At 31.7% G+C, this 21,767-nt stretch overlaps 2 long non-coding RNA genes across 3 annotated transcripts; both read left to right on the plus strand.

Annotated features, from left to right (window-relative positions):
- Positions 1 to 346: 346 nt before the first annotated feature.
- LOC143072287 (uncharacterized) lies at positions 347 to 20,063 on the plus strand. Of its 2 annotated transcripts, none has more exons than XR_012977119.1 (8): positions 347 to 1,057; positions 3,217 to 3,267; positions 9,002 to 9,200; positions 10,001 to 10,202; positions 10,990 to 11,056; positions 11,793 to 11,845; positions 13,199 to 13,391; positions 16,547 to 20,063. It is a non-coding gene; the product is annotated as an uncharacterized LOC143072287 (long non-coding RNA). The 2 variants fall into 2 exon arrangements; XR_012977118.1 differs by lacking the exon at positions 16,547 to 20,063 and adding an exon at positions 15,276 to 15,669 and having other exon boundaries at positions 348 to 1,057.
- On the plus strand, positions 4,125 to 7,267 carry LOC143072286 (uncharacterized). Its single transcript, XR_012977117.1, has 3 exons — positions 4,125 to 4,229; positions 5,586 to 5,701; positions 6,722 to 7,267. It is a non-coding gene; the product is annotated as an uncharacterized LOC143072286 (long non-coding RNA).
- Positions 20,064 to 21,767: the final 1,704 nt, after the last annotated feature.

Below are 21,767 nucleotides of genomic sequence, written 5' to 3' on the forward strand. Positions count from 1 at the left end.
TCAAACTCTTTATTTTTCTTTCAGATGCCGAATGTGAACCGTACAGAAGAAGAACATTGAAAGTTGAGTATATATTTCTTTACATAGGCCCCTACCCTCTCTTTGAAACTATTTTACTAATTCATACTCTTTATTTTTCTTTCAGATGCCTGGGGAATGCCTACAGAAGAAGAACATTGAAAGTTGAGTATATTTTCCTTTACATAGGCCCCTACCCTCTCTTTGAAACTATTTTACTAATTCATACTCTTTTTTTTTCTTTCAGATTCCTGGGGAACTTGTACAGAAGAAGAACATTGAAAGTTGAGTATATTTTTCTTTACATAGGCCCCTACCCTCTCTTTGAAACTATTTTACAGTTTCTACGGTACTTTAAATTTTTTACATTTAGTCAATGGGAGATAACTCTGACCACATGATGTTTATTTTTATTTTTGTGGGATAAACAGTAAATTGACTGATTCTTCCAGATTAATTAGTAATCTTTATTTCAATTGATAAATTTGATATAGCTAGATACTGTAAATTCAGATATTATTGCATGCATTCATTATTGTGATTTTTGAAGAATGGACAAAAATACAAGATTAATTATTGTAATTCATACTGATTTTTGTGTCAGATATCAGAATGCAAGTTCTTATTATTATTACTCACTTAGCCGCATTATTTGCATTAATGAAAATCTTTAAAAAAAATACTTATCTTACATGTATAACATTGATTACCAGTAAAGTAAAGCAAATTTAAAGTTGCTGCATCTTCAGATCTTAATTATTTCTAATATGTCAGATTTATCCCCCCTATAATTACTTGATAAGCCCCTAAATAAGAAAACAACTGTTGATATTTAATGCCAACATAATTTCTTTTACAGGTAATAATATTAAAGAATACAGTTACAGTGAACCACAGACTGGAAAATCTTGTTGTGAATCTAAAATTGCCCATATGAGAACAAAGATGAAAACCTTTGTGGCTTCAGGAAAAAAACATGCTAACTGCCAAAGATATAAAAGTTACTATTGATGATGGGTCAAGTGTTGTTGGTTGTCAGGTAGCATATGTTACACTTGATATTACAAATATCATTAAAATCCCACAAATGGGACATGCATACCTGCCAAATTTTTCAAATGCCCATAGAAGTTTTGCTTCCATGATGGCTCTTACAGTCATAAAAAACCTTCAAAGGGTCCTTCAAATGCATCTCTATGTTGTGTTTTGGCTTCTTCAAACTTTTTAAAGCCTAAAGACATTGTAAAATTAACTGTTTTGTTTAAAATTGGGACAAAATTCCTCTTTAAAAAATTTGTTTGGGAGCTTTCATGGGGGAAATCCCCTGCAAATAGTGACAGTTGGCAGGTATGGACATGTTTAATGTTATGGATTTATGTTTCCTTGAATTTGCAAAAAAGTAATGCCAGGTGGTTCACAGTAATAAAATGTTGTATGTGGGTGGTTAATGTTAAGTAACAATATGTTTCAATGTTTATTTTGGAGGCGCTATAGAAAATTTCTGCAACTTGGAATTAAGTAGAACTGTTTAATGTAAGTTTTTTTACTTAACTAGTTTTGTTTGTTTTGTTAAGTTGCATCTAAGTTTAGTAAATTTAAATAATATACTCATATTGTTTTGTCAAGTTGTTCTATGGGGCAGAATATTTTGTGCTTGTACAGTTACAAAAGTACAATATAAATAAAACTGAAACCGTACAATTTTACCTCATACTGAATACATTTTAATGAAAATAACTTTGCAGTATAAATAGAATATATATATATCAAAGCCATTTTTGAAACTGGCAAATATATATGTGGTTCATAATTATATATAAGCACTAAATGGAACCTAAACAAATGTTATTCATTAAAAGATAGTAATAACAAATCTCAGAATATACAAAGTACATGTAATTCCAATTATAAATAGATAACAAATAACAAAGAGTTCACATAAGATATATAGTATATTTTGGGGAAAAAACTTGATAGCAAAAGAAGTCAGTAATTCTAGTCAGCCTACAGGAAATTTGAAAATATTTACACAAAAATGATTTTCTCTCAAAAGAGAACTTTATCGCAGGAGTAACTCAAATAATTAAATCCCTCTCTGTGTTTAGGATTTCCTTCTTTTTTGGTTTTACCATTTTTTACCCACTGAAATGTTAAAAAATAAGAAAATATAGAGAAATCAACAGAATTATCTCCCCTTTTTGAATTGCTTTCTCTATCAAACCAGCTTCCACCAAATTATCCTACAATCATTCAAATTTAAACTTAATAAATATTTTAACTTTATGTCATAATTGTTACAAATCATCCAAAATGAGGGCCCAAAAATGGGGGTTTTGGTGTTATATTAAAAATTTTAGAAATTGGCCTTTTTTATTGTTTTGGTTGCTTATATAATGCAATTGACATTCAATTTTTCAAAACTAATTTGCTTTATGTTGGGACATGACATCTTCATGTGAAATTGTATCCAATTCTGATGACCCAAGTGAATCATCCCCTGCAAGATTCTAACATGGAGCTGTACTTAAAAGATTTTGTTTGTTTTCATTTGAATTTCATTTTTTTTTCTCATTTTTGTTTTAATTAAGGTGAATATTTGATATGTGAATAACTTTTTTTTAATTCTTTATTTTTTAACAAAAATCTACATTGAATTTTTATTCACACTTTCTCAGATTGTTCCTATATGCAATTCGTTGGCATTTATATATTTCCTTATCAATTACATACCAGAGCAACTGAAAAAGTACCAATCATTGTCAAAATGTTGTAAAATATTTTTCAAACATGTGCAACATGAAAGTTGTATGAAATGTCAATTACCAATAATTTTACTGGTTTTAAGATACTGAATAGAATGACTTAATAATTTGGTCTACAGCATAATCATGACTAGTTTTTTCTTGTTAGCATATTTAAGTTCTGTCATTTGCCCATTTCCTATTTGTTTATATTTTGAATTTTTATAAATTGCTGAACAACTTTGAATTTTTAAAGTGCTGAAAAAAACAAATCGAATCTTTTTTCCTCAATCTTTTCTCAAAGACTACTTAACTAAATTTTGGTTATCCATCTAGAATTAAAATAACTATAATCTATATTTTTAAATATTTTTTGGAATGATGAAAATCACAAATTTTGTGATTTTTGTAGATTAATCTGAATAATAATGACTTTATTTTATTTCAAATTACCAAGGAAGGTAAAAGAACCAGCAGAAAGTGAAAGACTTGAAGAAATTTAGGCAATGTAAGTACGATTACGGCAGGTGATTTTGCTGTATGTGGTGTTTCCTTTAATTAGTTGGCTACCTCCAACATTCATCTATGTATAGATGGCCTCCATCACAGACCCTTGGAGACGGGCAGCTTAGATGTTTCGCTAGTGGCCAATAACCTACAAGCTTCCTGCTTATGCCTGTACTGTTGCATTTCTGTAAATATTGACAATGCAATTTCCCATAGGAACTCCTTTTACAGCTAACACTGTCCCAGTAAACACACGACGTACTCCCAACGTCGGTTAATGGTCGTCTGAACGTCATGTCGTGAGTTTACGTCGTACCAACGTTGTGGGAACGTAAAAATCCAACGTTGGATGCAGACGTACAGACGACGTTATAAAATTACGTCGGATTCACGTAAATTTAGTACCTTGTCAGGACGTAACATTTTATTACGTTGTGACAACGTGCTTATAACTGTTATAATCCGACATAACATTTTGTTACGTCGTATCGACATTATAAGAACGTAGTGAATACATTGTAAAAATCTGGTTTTATTGGACGAATTTTTTTGGGTATGTCATAATGAGTATTCCTGGATATATCGATCATTCACCTTCACTAGAATATATTTACGATTTTTTTCGATTTAAAAAAAAAAACTCTCCCTTTTTTCCCGTAGACATAATTTGCACCAAGATGTCAAAGAAAATATTACAAATCCTATTTTAATGTTCTAATATATGTATTTTATATGAATATTTATTGTTTAATATATCATTAAAATTTTGTCATCATTTATCACTTGGATTTCATAATCGTTTTTTACAATTTGATTAGTGTAACGTTCAGCAGTACTCGGGGTTTTACCGCTGCATACTATGAAAAGTCTGAGCATGCGCACTTTCGCCGCTTGAATTTTGAAAACAGTGAGAAATTTGCAGTGGAAATTTAGCTTAATCCAGATTCCAGAACAAAGAAAAAGGTAAAATAATGATTGCACATTACACCAAATAGGTTCTCCATGATAAAAACAAGTTTGATTGATGAAAATAAAACAGCTGTTACCGTGTTGGGCGCCTCTTTCAAGTCTGTTATACGTGACCGTGTTGAAATATGATACTTTTTCTTATACTGTCAATTTATTGCACTGATACAAGATATTTTAGCCATAATGTGTGTTATTTGAATCCATTTATCAAGTTGCTTGACTAACTTGTGTTGTTTCTGAAGATATATGCAATTAAAAATAAGTTATAACTGTATAAAGTAAAAAAAAAAGGGGGAGGGGTGCACAGCCACAAGTACTTGTTTTCTATCTGTGACAAGAGCTACTATCCCTATATATTAAGGCTACAAGTGTCTTTTGCTCTGTTATTTTTTGATAATCATTGAAGCATAAAAGTCTTATCCATGTTATCAATATCAGAAAATGTGAAGCTAAACATCTCAGCACTTTAGATATCTGGGTCCATTACAAACTCCGCACATTTCAAACTTGGCATATTACCAACTCGGCCTATTAATGATTATACTGCATATATCACTGGGGGTTGACGCTAACATGCATGAAATATTTGCCACTGGATGTTGACCAACAAACGATCAATCATTGTATCACTGGGTCTGACATGGAAATAGACAATTGTGCCAATAAAGATGTTGTAAAATATAGGCGTCACAGAAAAAAATTAAGATAGCCATCAAAGTTGTTGTAATGGGACTAGGTCGTTGTAGGAAGGCGTCCCAGAAAAAAATAAAAACCAGCCTTCCAAGTCTTGAAAGTGTCATAATGATTTAGACTAGGATCTAGCCTTGAAAGTTGGGTAAAATTTTCTTGTTTTCAGGATAAAACCAGTGTACAGGTGTTAAAAAAGAGTACATAGGGACATCTTTTTTGCTGTACAATTTATAGTATGAAATCTACATATTTATCAATGACGAGCTACATGTACAGTCACTAAATATGTGATCAGAAACAATGTTGTAATCAATCATAAAACATATGAATTTTGGAATGCATTTAAATTTGTCACTTTGTTCTCCTAAAGATTTGTTGGACTAACATGCATACATTTTTTTTTATATAAATAAGGCGGTGAATTTTCTTGTTTGAATTGTTTCACATTGTCATTTCGGGGCCTTTCATAGCTGGCTATGCGGTATGGGCTTTGCTCATTGTTGAAGGCCGTACGGTTACCTATAAATGTTAATTTCTGTGTCATTTTGGTCTCTTGTAAAGAGTTGTCTCATTGGCAATCATACCACATCTTCTTTTTTTATATGAAACAGACAGAAGAATATAAAAGATAATTGAATGTATTTTTAATTTTTTTTCTAGAGTCTTGTACATAAATCCACAGATCCAATGTGTCTGAGGTTGAGGAAATCATTGCAGTAACCATGTAACAGTTAAGCATGCACCAGCTCAAAAATTTGGACCAAGATTTTAAAAAGGTAAACATCAGTTGATCAGCTCTTTTTATGTCCTCCTTAACTGAGTGATATAGTTTAACTCTTGTACTGTACGTACATACATGTACATTGAACTCAAAATTGGATTCTGTTATCTAAAGTTTGCCTAAACCACATGTTATGCAACCAATACACAACGCTTACTATCATAAAACGAAAAGTTTGAATTTGGAGAGCATCTGCTTTAATGTTCTCTAGATATGTCCTTTACATTAAGTTTGATAAGATCATTTATGGCTCATGGACACATTCTTCTTATATTAATTTTATTTATCAAATTATAATTTGTTGATTTTATAGATTGCGTTCATTGGCATATGCTATGAGGTCTTGTTGTATCGATGTACATTCTAAATTTATTAAGGTAGAATCCTTTGCATATCTTAAATTAATTGAAAAATGACAATATTGTGAAACCAAACTTCCTTTATTAATTATTTCGACTCATTATTATTTGTAGAATAACCACTGGTTGCTTCAGAAAATATTATGTCCCCTCTCCCCCAGGGAAAGATCTTTTCTTAAATTTTATTTGGGGGTGGTTGTGTATGAAATACCAAAATGCAAAGGGAGTGTTGTTCTTATTAATTTTTAATTCTGTCGGTACTGGGATTTTTTTTTAAAAAAGGGCTTAGGGCTGTCCCTTAGGGGCGGACATAGTATTTTCTGGAACAGACATAATTTTATTAACACATGTTCAATTTAACAACAAATTTATTTTTTGAATAAGAACAAAGGTTAATCATAAGTTATGAATAATTATATACTGTTGAAATTGTGTTAAATTTCTAACATACATCATCAAAATGTGTATAATTGGCAAAGATACAAACATCTCAGTAACAACACAACATAATTATGAATCTGCAGTTTATTATTGGACCAGCAATAGAAAAAATTTTGATTATGTTTAAACACAGGATAATTTTTAAGAACTGCTGTAATTCATAAGTTGGGATCAATTGATTTTTTTGTATTTTATAATTTATGATTTTTTTTCAGAGATCTGAAATCAACACAAGACCAGCTGTATCAATATTCCTAATGCGCCTCCAAATGAGGAACTAATGCGCCATCAAATGAGGAACACAAAAGTTGTGTGTAAACAAAAATTGTCTCTGTAGTGATATTGAACATGTTTCATTTTTAAAAAGAGACTGAGCTTTACCATTTGTGTTGATCTGGAAAGTAGAGGATCATAGTATAAATATGTAAAACTATGGAGTGTTTTAATGTATTCAAAGTATTAAATTTTCAAAGAAATTGTTGTGTGAAAAAAAATCGCACTTCGTATTCCGAAAATTTAACCACATATATGTGAAAATGTCTTAGCTTAGAAACAAGCCATCCTACATATATCCAGTGTACTATATTGACTGAGCTAGAGTACAAAACATTACCAATACCAACTACATGTATGCAGAAACAATTGCGCAAATTGCCCAGCTGATTAGAGGTCAGAAAACCAACATTTGGAATGACATGTACAATGTATACAACCAACACAAGACTAAAATTTGGAATAAAAATTAAAAATTCAGAAACAAACTATTATTTTTTTTATTGGTTCATGTAGCTACATGTACATTGTAAGAAAAAAGAATTCTTAACTTTTGGATAGGTCTATCATTTTGGTCTCTTGTGGACAGTTGTCTCATTGGCAATCATACCACATCTTCTTTTTTATACTATCTCTAGTTGGTCAATGGAAAAAAAGCAATAGTTAGTTGAATTGAATTTCAGGTATTTTCTTCATTTGGGATATTTTTAAAAGTGTGTATGAATTGTGTAGAATATATATATTTATAAATTAGACAGTCAGATTTTTGGCCAATTTTCCTAGCTTGTAATTGTGTAGTGAATCCAGCTGAATGAATTTTCAGTAAATATAAAGGTAAATGTTGTAGTTTGTTGTAGTTCTGAATAATTCATTAAAAATGGTTTTCCGTCGTCAAAGTGAAACCTACATTCTAGAATTTCCGCCATCATAGTGAAATCTATATTCTAGGCCACTGAAACACTAAACATTCAGAATTTGAAGCATGTACCAAGATGTCATGTTGAAGGCTGTACATGTACCTATAATTGCTAACATCATCAATATTTGATTTTAGGATAGAGGGTTGTCTTATTGGCCATCATACAAAATCTCCTTTTTTTGAAAAGTAATATTTGTTAAAAGAAAGAAAAGTTGCATTTGTTAAATGGAAATGTGTAATTCTTGTACTTCAGTATTGCAAAAGTTAAAAACTTAAGACTTTATAAACCTTAAACAACTTTTTTTGGGAAAACTAGATATTTATACATTTCACACTGAAACCTGCCAAAAAGATTAAAAAAAAAAACCTTTTTGACAATTTCATATACAGCTGGCAGTTTGGAAATAGAGTACATATCTGTCCATCTTTCCCACATAGAAAAATTTACAACTTAAAACGGGTCAAGAGAAAAAATAAAGACCCTGTTTACATACTTCTTCAATGGAATTGTATTGATTCTATCAATTAAATAGACAATAGACAATAGACAATATTTTATTCGCACAAACACATTTACATTAAATGGTTATGGCATACAAAATTAAAACAATAAACTGACAATAGTTAAATTGATTATAACTATATTAGAGTGACAGTGGTATTCACAGCGAAGAAGAAAAAGGCTATAAATATCAACAGTTTACACATTGTTAATGTTCATGAACAATTATAAAAAAGAACATTAAATGAGGACAAGGGACATTTATAGTTGTGCTGTGACGTTGTTACAACATTTTATGATGGTAATAAATTACGTCACAAATCACGTTGTGCCAACGTTGTGTGGATGGTTGTCAGCACGTGCCTTGGAGTTAACAAAATTACGTTGTACCAACGTAATTTTACTACGTTGTCACAACAATAGTATTACGTTGTCACAACGTAATGTCAACGTTGGATTGTTTACTGGGGTACCACTTTTACTATGAAGTTTTGAAAAAAATCATATCTAGGAATTGAATGTTCATATGCATTACTATTTTTTTCAAAAGGTCAAAATATAGGGCTGTGCCGCATATTTTCAATGTTTATATGCCCTGTACTTCTCAGAGTTTAAACTAACACCAATTTGCTTAACTACCCCTACCTTGACAGTCAGGTTACCATAGATTTCAATATAAACAATATGCAGAGGTCTATTAACTGGTAACATTCCAAAGTTATGTCTCTGTGAGATGCAACAAAGAGAGCATAACTGAGAGCCAGTATGTTAACAAAATTTAATTTTCTATGAATATTCTAGATCTCCCCAAAAGAGGCATGGTTAGAGAAACAGCTGGATTTACAAAGTGCAACCTGTAGAAAGAGACTGATGTCATGCTGAAGTATTTCTGGAGATCATCTGGTTTTATCTTTTGGAAGCAGTCCACATGGAAAGATAATTATGCCAAATAAATGATATGATGATTAATAGAAGTGTGAAGATGACCCCATTACCCCTTGTAAGTACTTAAGTCATTAAGGTGTAACACCACTAATTCAGCCCCGGCCAGAAAGTAGTACATATTTAACACAAAATAGTTCCTACGCATGAGTGTAACTTTCAAAATGTGTAGAATATTTAGGTATTTTTGGTATCAAATGAAAGCTGAAGGACTGGTGATCATTGTAGAACACTTTTGGACTTTTAATTTTGAATATTAAAAAAACTGCACCAAATTTTAAAAAGAGGGAACATTTTGTCTGTTTGTCAGATCTGAAGGTTACAAGAGCGCAATTATTTCTTTACATTTAACCGGCAAGTTTTTTACCCCAAGATGGTACTCAGAATAGAATCCTATACGGCTTCTGATTGGTTGATACAGGATTGGAATTACATTTAATCGAAAGCTTATCCAATTAGGTTTAAAAATTGCCGAAAATCATATTCACATTTTACGAAGTATAGAAAATATCTTCAATTTCTGCACGTCGGAGCCATTAAAAATATGCCTTTTTCATTAAGCGAAAAAAAGTAGACGATTTTTTTCAACTGCATTTTAAGGCAATTTGAGCCGCATGACCAATATTTTTTTTTGGTTGTTATGCAACACTGGCATTTCTAGTAACAGGAACTGCCACCCGTTTTTCGCTAGTTTGTGTAGTCTTAGAGAAAAAAAATACGGAAAACTAGTGGTACCCTATGGAAAATGCATTACGAATAATTGCGCTCTTGTAACCTGAAGTACCTGTTTTGATACATCCAAAGTTCCGGGAACCAGTTCTTTCTTATATGCTATTAAAGGTGTGTTGATTTTTTCAGTACAAGACATCATATAGTGTTGCTTTGAAATGCAATGATTGCCACTTTATTAGAACTTCAAACAATAGAGGTGTGCCTGCTTGAAACGGAGGAATTTAACATAGAAAGCAATGGGACCATGAATTAGTGGTGTACTTCCTTAAGTACTATGGAGTCATTGTCATCCATTGGATACCAATTTTAGTGGATTTCCTTCGTACAGGTGAAACGTGAAATTAGATATTCAACGAATAATTTTTTTTATATAATGCTTGAAAGCATACCAGTCTGCACGGTTAGCCACTAGTCCGATGCCCCAGACTAGTAAATATTGATTCGGACTAGTGAAAATTTTCAAAATTTAATATAGTCATATAAGGACAAATTTTGATATTTAGTTTCCGGACTAGAAGATGAAAAAGTTTTCTGTGCAGACTGGCATACTTAAGCCAAACCACAAATGAAGTATCCATGAATATGTAAGTTTTACTTAATCCATGAAAATTGGTACCCACAAAAATAAATGAATCTACAGTAGATTATTTAACTGATTGTTTCTTACAGTACAATTAACAGCAAGATTCTTTCATTCAATGGGAGATAACTCTGTAAAATCTGTAAATAATTTCTTGTGCAGTTGAAATTCAAATCATAAACCTTTGAATTATTTTTTGTATTTCATCTTTCATATCATTTTCACAAAAGATGTAAAATGTCAATTTTCAATTCTTTTCAGGTTCTATGATGATGTTCCGATTCAGGTGTGGAAATAAGACTTGATTGTATTATTAGATTTAATCAGAAATCTCCTCTTTCATCTATCAGTACAATTATATTTCTGATGTAATTACTTAAAAGTTCTCAACATCTATTACACATTTGTAGATTTTGTCTATTTGATATACATATAGTATGTCTGGAACTTATACATATATCTATTAGTCCCAGAGTATATCAACAATGATGGTCCTTTCAAACCATTTTAAATAACTAAGCATTTTACATTTCAGGTTTATAGCATCACAGCTTTTCCACAAGGATTGAGGCTGAGAATGGCCATTGGATAGGACTTTAATGGTAAGAATAAAAACAAAGATTTATGAACTATTCATCCTAAAGAATGTTAATGCCACAGTTTTTATAGATGTGCATCTTACGTTTTAATGTTTTCTTAAGTTATAATTGAATATATAATCTCGAAGGGACGTAAAAAATTTAGGAAATCTTATGTTTTTTCGTTATCTTAAATTGCCTCCATGTACTAGAATAAAGAGATGTGTTATGATTTCCAATAAGACATTTATCAACCAGAGAACAAATGTCACGAATGTAAGCAAACTAAAGATCAGCATATGGCCTTTAACAATGAGTGAAACCTATACTGTAAACCATAAACTTCTCCAACATCACAAAACCTGAAACAATTAAAAATAAAATGATTCATGATTAAACAATGAAGGAAAAAAATTATCTTGGACATGGACCAAACAATTTGTGTTGAATACTGTGGATTCATTATTATTGGTTTGATACCAATTTTCGTGGGTACAGGTGAACCACGAATTCAAATGTTCAACGAATATCATATTTTCAAGTAGGCTTTGTATACAGGGATCGGCAAAACCACGAAATCTCAATATCCACGAATATGCAAGTTATCAGCAATCCACGTAAATTGATATCCACGAAAATAAATGAATCCACAGTACAAAATAATTATAATGCACAGTTATTTGTTATTGTGCCTTGAATATTGCCTCAATTTTAAAATGATGATGACAGATTTATTTAAGGATGCATATTTCTTTTTCAGGTAACTTTTACTGTGGCTGCATGAAATGTTTGTGCGATATAACTAACAGTAATGTATGTATTTTAGACATGTTTTGTGTATGTTTAAGAAAGTTTTTACATTTTTTTTTCAACCAAACAAAAATGTGTGAAGATTTTCCATTTTCAACTTAATTGGATTGTATTCATTATGTCTAGAAATTATTCCATATTTTGAAAATGAAGTAATTTAACTTGAAGATATACTTAAGAAATATTTGTAATGGTCATAATAATCTAATTAAAACACTTCCAGTAGGTCTAAAATGGAGAATCTAATTAAAAAAAAAAGAAGAAGAAAACATATTTTGTTGAAATGCATTTTTTTTATTTTTTCTGAATTATTGAATACATATAATTTCAAACTCTTTGCTATTTTTAACTTCCTGTTCCTACGAGAGGTAAGTTAATCAGAATAAAAGGTATATGATTGAAGCTGATCCACATTTAGCTTTGGCTCAGCATTGAAGGCCATAAGTTAATCAGAAAAAAGGTATATGATTGAAGCTGATCCACATTTAGCTATGGCTCAGCATTGAAGGCCATAAGTTAATCAGGAAAAAGGTATATGATTGAAGCTGATCCACATTTAGCTATGGCTCAGCATTGAAGGCCATAAGTTAATCAGAAAAATGGTATATGATTGAAGCTGATCCACATTTAGCTATGGCTCAGCATTGAAGGCCATAAGTTAATCAGGAAAAAGGTATATGATTGAAGCTGATCCACATTTAGCTATGGCTCAGCATTGAAGGCCATAAGTTAATCAGAAAAATGGTATATGATTGAAGCTGATCCACATTTAGCTATGGCTCAGCATTGAAGGCCATAAGTTAATCAGGAAAAAGGTATATGATTGAAGCTGATCCACATTTAGCTATGGCTCAGCATTGAAGGCCATAAGTTAATCAGAAAAATGGTATATGATTGAAGCTGATCCACATTTAGCTATGGCTCAGCATTGAAGGTCATACTACAGCATATGATTGTTATCTTAAACAACATTGTGTTTTGATGGAACATTGTCTAATTGGCACTCATGCCACTTCTTTTTATTTCGACTTGAGTTAACTACCACTTAAAACATGTGGCATTTAGTGGTCAAACTTTCAAACTTATATAGTGTCTGCGACTCTCATCATAAAAGTTTTGTTGAGTCAATGCATTAACAGTAAACATGGTAAAATATATAACAGTATCTTCAATTTGCATGCTCAAATTAAATAACATTGATTTATTAATACTGGCTTAAAATTCGACTTTCTATTTTGCCTTGTTCAATGTTGTAAAAGTAGTTTAAAAAGTTTGTTATGCAATGTAGTACTACATTAGTTTCATTTGACACTGTAATAGCAAAAAAGTATGAATACCCCTTTATTATTTATTTAGGTGCTATAGAGGTCCAAGCTTATTTTTAAAAAAACTAAATGAGTAAATGTTCAGCGTCAGAGATGCAGAGACATATTAGGCAGAGTAGACTTAATTGGAACTGCTACAAGATGGTCATGTACCAAAGGCATCAATACATTGTCCCCACTGCAAACTCAGTTTGGCATGTTGACACTCATCAATCACTAATCAGGTTGGTATTGATTATCATGATTATCACTGTGGCTGCTGAATAGATATCTTATGTGCATGTACATCTACATTCAGATATAGGTTAACAGTTTTAAAACTAAATGAAATAATTAGTAATTCAGTTTGAAGGTCTTTGAATCATGACATGTGAATCGCTATATATAGTCCCATCAAAAATATATATTTAACACATACCATTTCTGAAGGATTTTAAAAAAAAAGTCATGTTTCTGCTATACTTTTACGTGTAGGTTTATAGGCGGATCCAGAGGGGGGCCCTGGGGTCCCCCCCTCCTTTTGTGGGAAAAATTTGGTTGATTATATAGGGAATGACTGAAGCTGATTGAAAAATGCTTTCTTTGTGGTAAGGCAGCAACCATTTGATTTTCTGGGGGGGGGGGGGGGGCTATGTTTTTTTTTTCTGGACAAATTAAAAAAACAATCTATTTTTTTCGCGACAAGTCGAAAACAATTTTTTTCTTTCAATTTTAGCATTACATATAGTGGCAGATGAGGGTGAAACAAACATTTTTTTTTTCTCAGAATCAAAAACAAACTTTTTTTCCAAAAAAAACCATTTTTCTGCATGTGTACAGGTTACCCTAATTATTCTGTATGTGTACATATTATCAATGATTTTTTACTTGTATATATAAATATTTAATTTCTAACGTCAAAAAAATATTCATATTATTAATTTATGCTCTTAAAGCCTCTGTCACACCTTACCAAATAGCATGAACGGACGCCTAACGGATGAAAATTAATGTTGTCCGTTGACAAAATTGTTATCCTTTGAGAGTCTGTTGATGTACTGACCGAATAAAATGGACGTGTAACGAATGCATAAAGGACATACACCAGATATGCAACGTACGAGAAACGAAAATGTACTGGACAGAACAGATGTCGAACATACATCCAACAGACGAGTACCGCATAAAACGGACACCTAACGGAAGCAATTACCGGATGAAACGGATGAAAAGATATACGAAAAAATTAAAGGCGACAATAATAATGCATGTAAATCGCATTAATATTCAAAATGTTTCTGTGTAAATGGTTTTGGTTTGTTCTTCAAAATGCCGCCAAAGTACAATGTCTGGCCTGCATAAGAGCTGCTTGATTGTGAAGACGTGCCATTACTCTAAGACCGATTATGAATAATAAGAAGTCCGTTTCTCATTCGTTCAACATCTGTTTTATCCATTAAACGCCCGGAAGAAGTCCGTTGGTGAAATTATCTTTCAGACCTCCAACGGATGTATAACGGACACGTAACGTAAACAAAACAGACACCAAACAGACGAGTACCATACAAAATGGACGCCTAACGGACGTTCAACGGACATTTTATCCGTTGGACATCCGTTCAAAGTTTTGAACATGCTCAAAATTTTCAACCGGACAGAACGGAAGTCGACAGATAAAACGTACACTTAAAGGACATGCAACGGATATGGACCAACGTCTAACAGATAAGAACGGACATTTAACGGACATGAACGGATTGAAAAAAAGTTATCCATAAGGCGTCCGTTCGAGCTATCCAGTAAGGTGTGATCGAGGCTTAACAAAAAACATTTTTATAAGTATTCTTTGAAGAAATGAATTTCATAAAAAACAAAGAGAAATTTTATTTTGCACCTAATAATGTCTATGTATTTATAAATCAGTTAACAGTCAAAAACAAAAAGTTGTGCATGTAGAAATCTTGGTGAAACAATACATTGGATTACTCTCATTGTCATAGTGATGTAAAAAGTGTTTGTGTATAACACCTGTTAATGCACAATTTTTGTCGATCCTGCAAATTTTGTTGTAGAAAATTTGACATAGGGATGGCCGCGTTAGCTAACTTCTTAAAAGCTTTATATTTTAGGTGGAATACCTGGATGCTTCATTCTTTGTATATGGATGCCTCTTGCTACGAAGTTTCCGTCAGTCACATGTCCAATGACCTTGACCTCATTTTCATGGTTCAGTGACTACTTGAAAAAAAAGTTAAGTTTTTTTGTAATGTTAAATTCTCTCTTAATATAAGTAATAGGATATCTATATTTGGTATGTGCATACCTTGCAAGGTCCTCATGCCCGTCAGACAGTTTTCACTTGACCTCAACCTCATTTTATGGATCAGTGAACAAAGTTAAGTTTTGGTGGTCAAGTCCATATCTCAGATAATATAAGCAATAGGTCTAGTATATTCGGTGTATGGAAGGACTGTGAGGTGTACATGTCAAACTGGCAGGTGTCATCTGACCTTGACCCTATTTTCATGGTTCAATGGTTAAGTTTTTGTGTTTTGGTCTGTTTTTCTTATACTGTATGCAGTAGGTCTACTATATTTGGTTTATGGAATGATTGTAAGGTGTACATGTCTATCTGGCAGGTGTCATCTGACCTTGACCTTATTTTCATGGTTCAGTGGTCAAAGTTAATTAAGTTTTTGAGTTTTGGTCTTTTTTCTAATACTTATATTTATGCAATAGGTCAACTATATTTGGTGTATGGAAATTTTTTATGATCTATATGTCAGTCCTGCAGGTTTTATTAGACCTTGACCTCCTTTTTACGGTTCATTGCTCAGTGTTAAGTTTTTGTGTTTTGGTTTGTTTTTCTTAAACTATAGGCAATAGATCAACTTGATTTGTTGTATAGAAGAATTGTTTGCTGTACATGCCTGCCTGGCATGGTTCATCTGACCTTGACCTCATTTTCATGGTGCATTGTTCAATGTTTAGTTTTCTTAGTTAATATTAAATTTGTGTGACAGTTGTAATAAAGCTTTATGTTTAGAACTATCAACATAGTATCAATGATTAGTAAAGAAGGCGAGACATTTCAGCGTGTGCACTCTTGTTATATCTAATAGCTTTGATGGGGTCAAAAGACAAAAAAAATTTGATGTGAAGGCATCAAAAGGTTTCCTCTTCCTGAGTGCAGTTTGGAAAAAAATGAGTTGGCAGTGCCACCTTTTAAATTTGTTATCAACAGTCCCAAAATATCTATTCATTAGTTTGGCCTACACACATGTACACATACATCACATATAGGAATAGATTTATATTTGTAGATATAAATAATAGAAAAGATATGAGCTCAATAATCAATAATAAGTGTTTTCTTTATTTAGTGTTTTTAATATTTCAGATGGGGCATAATCGTGCAGGGTGGTATTGATGATCACCCAAGACTCATTCCATTCCTAAGGGCTTTAACTTTCAACACATCAAAGGCTACTGCAAGGTTTTTTGTTCAGGGTGTGAAGAACTATAGAGTAACCAGCAGAATACGTGCTGACCATGGTACAGACTATGCAGACTATGCAGACACTGGATGGTTCATAATTTCAGTAAATGGTGAGGGAAGAGGAAACTTCATGACTGGGCCTTCTGTCCACAATCAAAGAATCGAAAGATTATGGCGGGACATATTTATCAAAGTCCTTGATGTTTTCTACAAACTATTTTGTCTTATGGAAGAACAGAACATTCTTAACACCACAAACAGTATCCACAGATGGGTTTTACAGTATGTTTTCGTACCACGTATTGACTTTAAGGGAGTGGATGAATACCCACAATAACCATAAGATCAGAACTGAGGGTAACAAAACACCAAATATGATGTGATTTAAATCACTTCTGCTAGGGAATCCAGAAAAGAACACCGAAATATTTAGTATCACATGGAGTAGATGTGTTTGGAGATTATCACATGGACTAGATGTGTTTAGAGATTATCACATGGACTAGATGTGTTTAGAGATTATCAGATGGACTAGATGTGTTCAGAGATGTTATGTTCAGTATCACATGGACTTCAGCATCACATGGACTAGATGTGTTTAGAGATTATCACATGGACTAGATGTGTTTAGAGATTATCACATGGACTAGATGTGTTTAGAGATTATCACATGGACTAGATGTGTTTAGAGATGTTATGCTCCATGTTATGTCTAAACAAACTTAAACACTGTACTTTTTCATATACAATGTATAAATGTAAATGTATTATATTATAAGTATTAGCTTTTATGCAATATTTGATATAGGAGTAATCTCCTTCTTTTGTAGCATATATACTGAGATGCAGTTTAAGGGGGCTCGCGGGTCTAAATTAAAAAAAAAAATTCTAATATAGGATTTTGCTATATTTTTCTATAAATGAACTTACCTTATACTTAAAAGAAAAAGAAAATAAAAAATTGGGGTCACCGTTCATTTAAGCTTACAATCTGCCTTCGAAAAAAGCAAAATGATACACTGACTGAACTAGACCTATTGCTTATAGTATCTGAGATTTGGTAAAAAAAATAACAGGCTTGACAAAAACTGATAGGACTATAAGATCATAACTTTGTGTCTTATTCATTGTTTTGTTAAATTATTGTAGTGTGTAATCTCCTTCTTTTGTAGCATATATACTGAAATGCAGTTTAAGGGGGCTCGCGGGTCTAAATTAAAAAAAAAGAAGGAGATTACTCCTATTAAAAGTACCTTTACAATACATTTTTGTAAAGGTACTTTTTTTCTGTTGAACTAATAGGAGAAATAAAGGTAATATCGAAATAAAAAAATAACCTCATTACAGAAATCCCTTAAATTTTACAATTTTTTAGTTTATGTACAGCTTATTTGAAAACAATAATAAAAAATATAGGTCACCGATATGTTAAAAAAGATACTTTAATTTTAATGCCAAAAAATGGCATTTTTGGACCAAGGGGAGATAATTTGGAGCTTTTTCAATGATATAAACATTTTAAAAGTCATCTGGGGGCAAACAGAATCAATTTTATTGGTTGATTTTTGTACCATATCGTTAAGTGATAACTAATAGTGTAATAAATAAAATTTGTAATGAAAAAACAAATGTTTAATTTTTTGCTGAAAATTTTGTACCCACCAGCCACCTTGAATGTAATTTTATATGCAAATTGCATGGTTTTTCCATCAAGTCCTTAAATACTCCTATTACATTGGTGAGATTAAATTATTTTTGAACAATGATATCATTATGTATGCCTTGACAAGATTTAACCCTTGCATACCAGGAATTATATGTTTTACTGAACAAAATATTAAGTGTATGATCTAAGCGGTCTGTTTCTCTTATTGATGTTCATGCTGAGATAAATGAATTATTTTTTTCTCCCCTTTCAAAACCTATAGTTTAAAACCTATAGTTTTAATCCTAGTTTGCCTAGTAAGGCCCTTAATCATATTGCTAATAATAATTTTGTATACAGCCTTAAACACAGAGCAAAAGCCCACACTTTATACTAAGCTTTGAATGATTCCACAGTGACGAGTGTAAAAAAATGCAAATATGCAAGCAGCCTGATTATATGCACAATTTAAAACAAAAACAAAAGTAAACACTGATACAATGACAACCCCTTATATATGCTTATGGACACAATGTCCTGAACAGGCACAGGCATTGTCTTAAAGGGTAAAAAAGTGAGTGCCAAACCCTACCTTGAACTGAAACTGTACAAGCGGTGTTATGACATAAGGTAGAAATTAGTTGAAAAAAGCTCAAATCAACACACTACAATAATTAACAAAACAATGAATAAGACACAAAGTTATGATCTTATAGTCATATCAGTTTTTGTCAAGCCTGTTATGTTTTTTACCAAATCTCAGATACTATAAGCAATAGGTCTAGTACATTCAGTATATCATGTATGTAAGGACTGTAAGGTGTACATGTCTAACTGGTAGGTGTCATCTGACTTTGACCTCATTTTTGTGTTTTGGTCTTTTTCTTAAACTATAAACAATAGGTCAACTATATTTGTTGTATGGATGAATTGTTAGTTGTACATGTCTGCCTGACATTGTTAATCTGACCTTGGACCTCATTTTGATGGTTCATGGGTCAATGTTTAGTTTTCTTAGTTAATGTTAAGTTTATGTGACAGTTGTAATAAAGCTTTACATTTATAAGGACTATCAACATATCAATGATTAGTAAAGAAGGCAAGATATTTTTATAAATCAAAACCCAACCAATATTAACCAGAATACATCAATTTTATCAAAAATGTAGATATCCTCAACAGTCCAAGAAAAACCTACTGTAAATTCAGAAATTATTGCATGCATTTATTATTGTGATTTTGTCATTTTAGACTTAAATGCGATTTTATTTTTTACGATTTTGAGAAAAAAATCCTGCTTAATTCATATAAAATATTTTAAAATGCGAGTTTAAATTATTGTGTTTACAACTCTGTCGCATTTTTCGCAATAATAAAAACCTCACAATAATTTCTGAATTTATAGTAACTATTTGCAATACCAAAATAAAGTACTGACAGGTGATAGAACCATTTATAGAGTATACAGCTATGTAGATTACATATTTAGTTCTGTTTTATTTTGGCATTATCTTAATTTGGAAATACCACAATTGTGCATTCAAAATGCATATGTGGTGGTAATTTTATTCAAGTCAACATGAGTTAGATTTATTAATTTTCTATACAAAATACATTATATTATATACTATAAATCAAGTTTGTGTTTTTTACTACCTAATTACATCTTTATTGTGTATGTACATTCTATGTATTTATGCTTTTTCCTTATACTTGTATTCTCAATATGCCTCTTGTGGGCCTTTAGTTGGTAATAAATTATATCTTATCTTATATATCTCATCTTTATATAAAAGGAAAATTTCCTATTCTTATTATGTATACATTTGAATATTTTGTTCTTTTAAAGTTGGGATACTTTTGTTTCTAAATTTGGTCAATGGTCAAAGATGGAACAACTTGATACTTCATACCCTTTATACAAATACAAATTTTATGTGTTGTATGTCTGTTGTCCTTGACCTCATATTTATGGTTCAGTGACTGAGACTTGTGAGGAAAAAGATAACTACGTGCATATCTTGCAAATTGCATATGTCTTTACACTGGGTTTAACCGAGCCGAGAATTTGTGAATAAGGATATCACTTGTGGTAAATAATGTGTTTTATACAAACAACCAATAGTTCTACTATATTTGATGTATGTCTTGATTGTCCAATAGGTTTTATTCCACATGGTTCTAAATTTTTGTTGAACCTGAGACTTTTGCAAAAGTGAGACATATTGATCCTACATTATGTATACTTTGGACATATTCTTGTTCCATTGGTAAAGGGCATAACTCTAGAAGGGTAAAACATTCACGGTTTTTAGAATTGTGTATACTGTGGATTCATTATTATTTGTTGGATACCAATTCTAATGGACTTTGTGGATACAAGTGAACCATGAAATTAATCATTACTCAAATGACTTATTTTCTAAAGGATTTTACTCCAATTTCGACAAAATCATGAAATTAAATACCAGTGGATATGCAAGTTTTCCCATATGCAGGAAAATTGGTAACCACAATAAAGAATCTACAGTAAGTTACATAATATTTGGTGGAGGCAATTTAAAGTTGGAGAATTGAAACAAATTTGGAGATGTAAATATGTTGGTAAAACTGAATGCCCCCTATGGTTCAGCAGGGAAATAAATCAGATGTGGTGTGATTGCAAAAAAAAACCTCCCCAATGATGATCACATGCGGTGGATATATGTAAAAAAACAAACGGTTGCTACAGGTCTAGCCTTCAATGTAGAGCTTTGACGGATGCCTGTAGAAAGCTTTAAATGGTCAGTGTTTAAATAATTTTCAAGACATAACCAATAACCTGATTGAAAGACAAAACAATTTACAAAAAACAGACAGTGACACTAGCATCAGCAACAAACGACAACCAAAGCAAAATAAAAAGTTCACACTGTTATGAAAAAAGAACTGGCTGGGCAACAAAATCAATGCTCTTAAGAGATTTGTCTGGAAAGATAATCCTTGAAGACATGTCTTGTTTGCCGTCATACCAGTTTTAGTGGTTAGTTCTGATGAGTGAGTGAGTTTCTCAGGTGCTATAGGTTATAAGTCAGTTTATATGTTGTATTAACTGCCTTCCCAATTCATCTAACTGTTTTGTTCAAACTGTAAGAAATGTTTCTCTGATCCTGTAGTTGGTGATCGCAATACTGGTATACTAGTATTGTGCACAATACTGGTATAAAAATTTTGTACCAGTATTGTATTCCAGTATTGTACCAGTATTGTGTTTTTTTTTAAATAAACAATACATATAGGTAATTAATCTTTTATTAAAGGTGTCACATATATATGCATAATGATATTAACATATGACATGAGAATTTTATATGGAATGATTGTACATGTGTGTTGAAGTAACTTTAACTGATGATGCCATAGATGGTACAATGTGAGTGTAATCAAAGAAAGTTTTAAATATTCTGATGGTTTTTTTTAAGGAAACGTACTGTCTCA

Source organism: Mytilus galloprovincialis, chromosome 4 (assembly GCF_965363235.1).
Source record: "Mytilus galloprovincialis chromosome 4, xbMytGall1.hap1.1, whole genome shotgun sequence".
Classification (NCBI taxonomy): domain Eukaryota; kingdom Metazoa; phylum Mollusca; class Bivalvia; order Mytilida; family Mytilidae; genus Mytilus; species Mytilus galloprovincialis.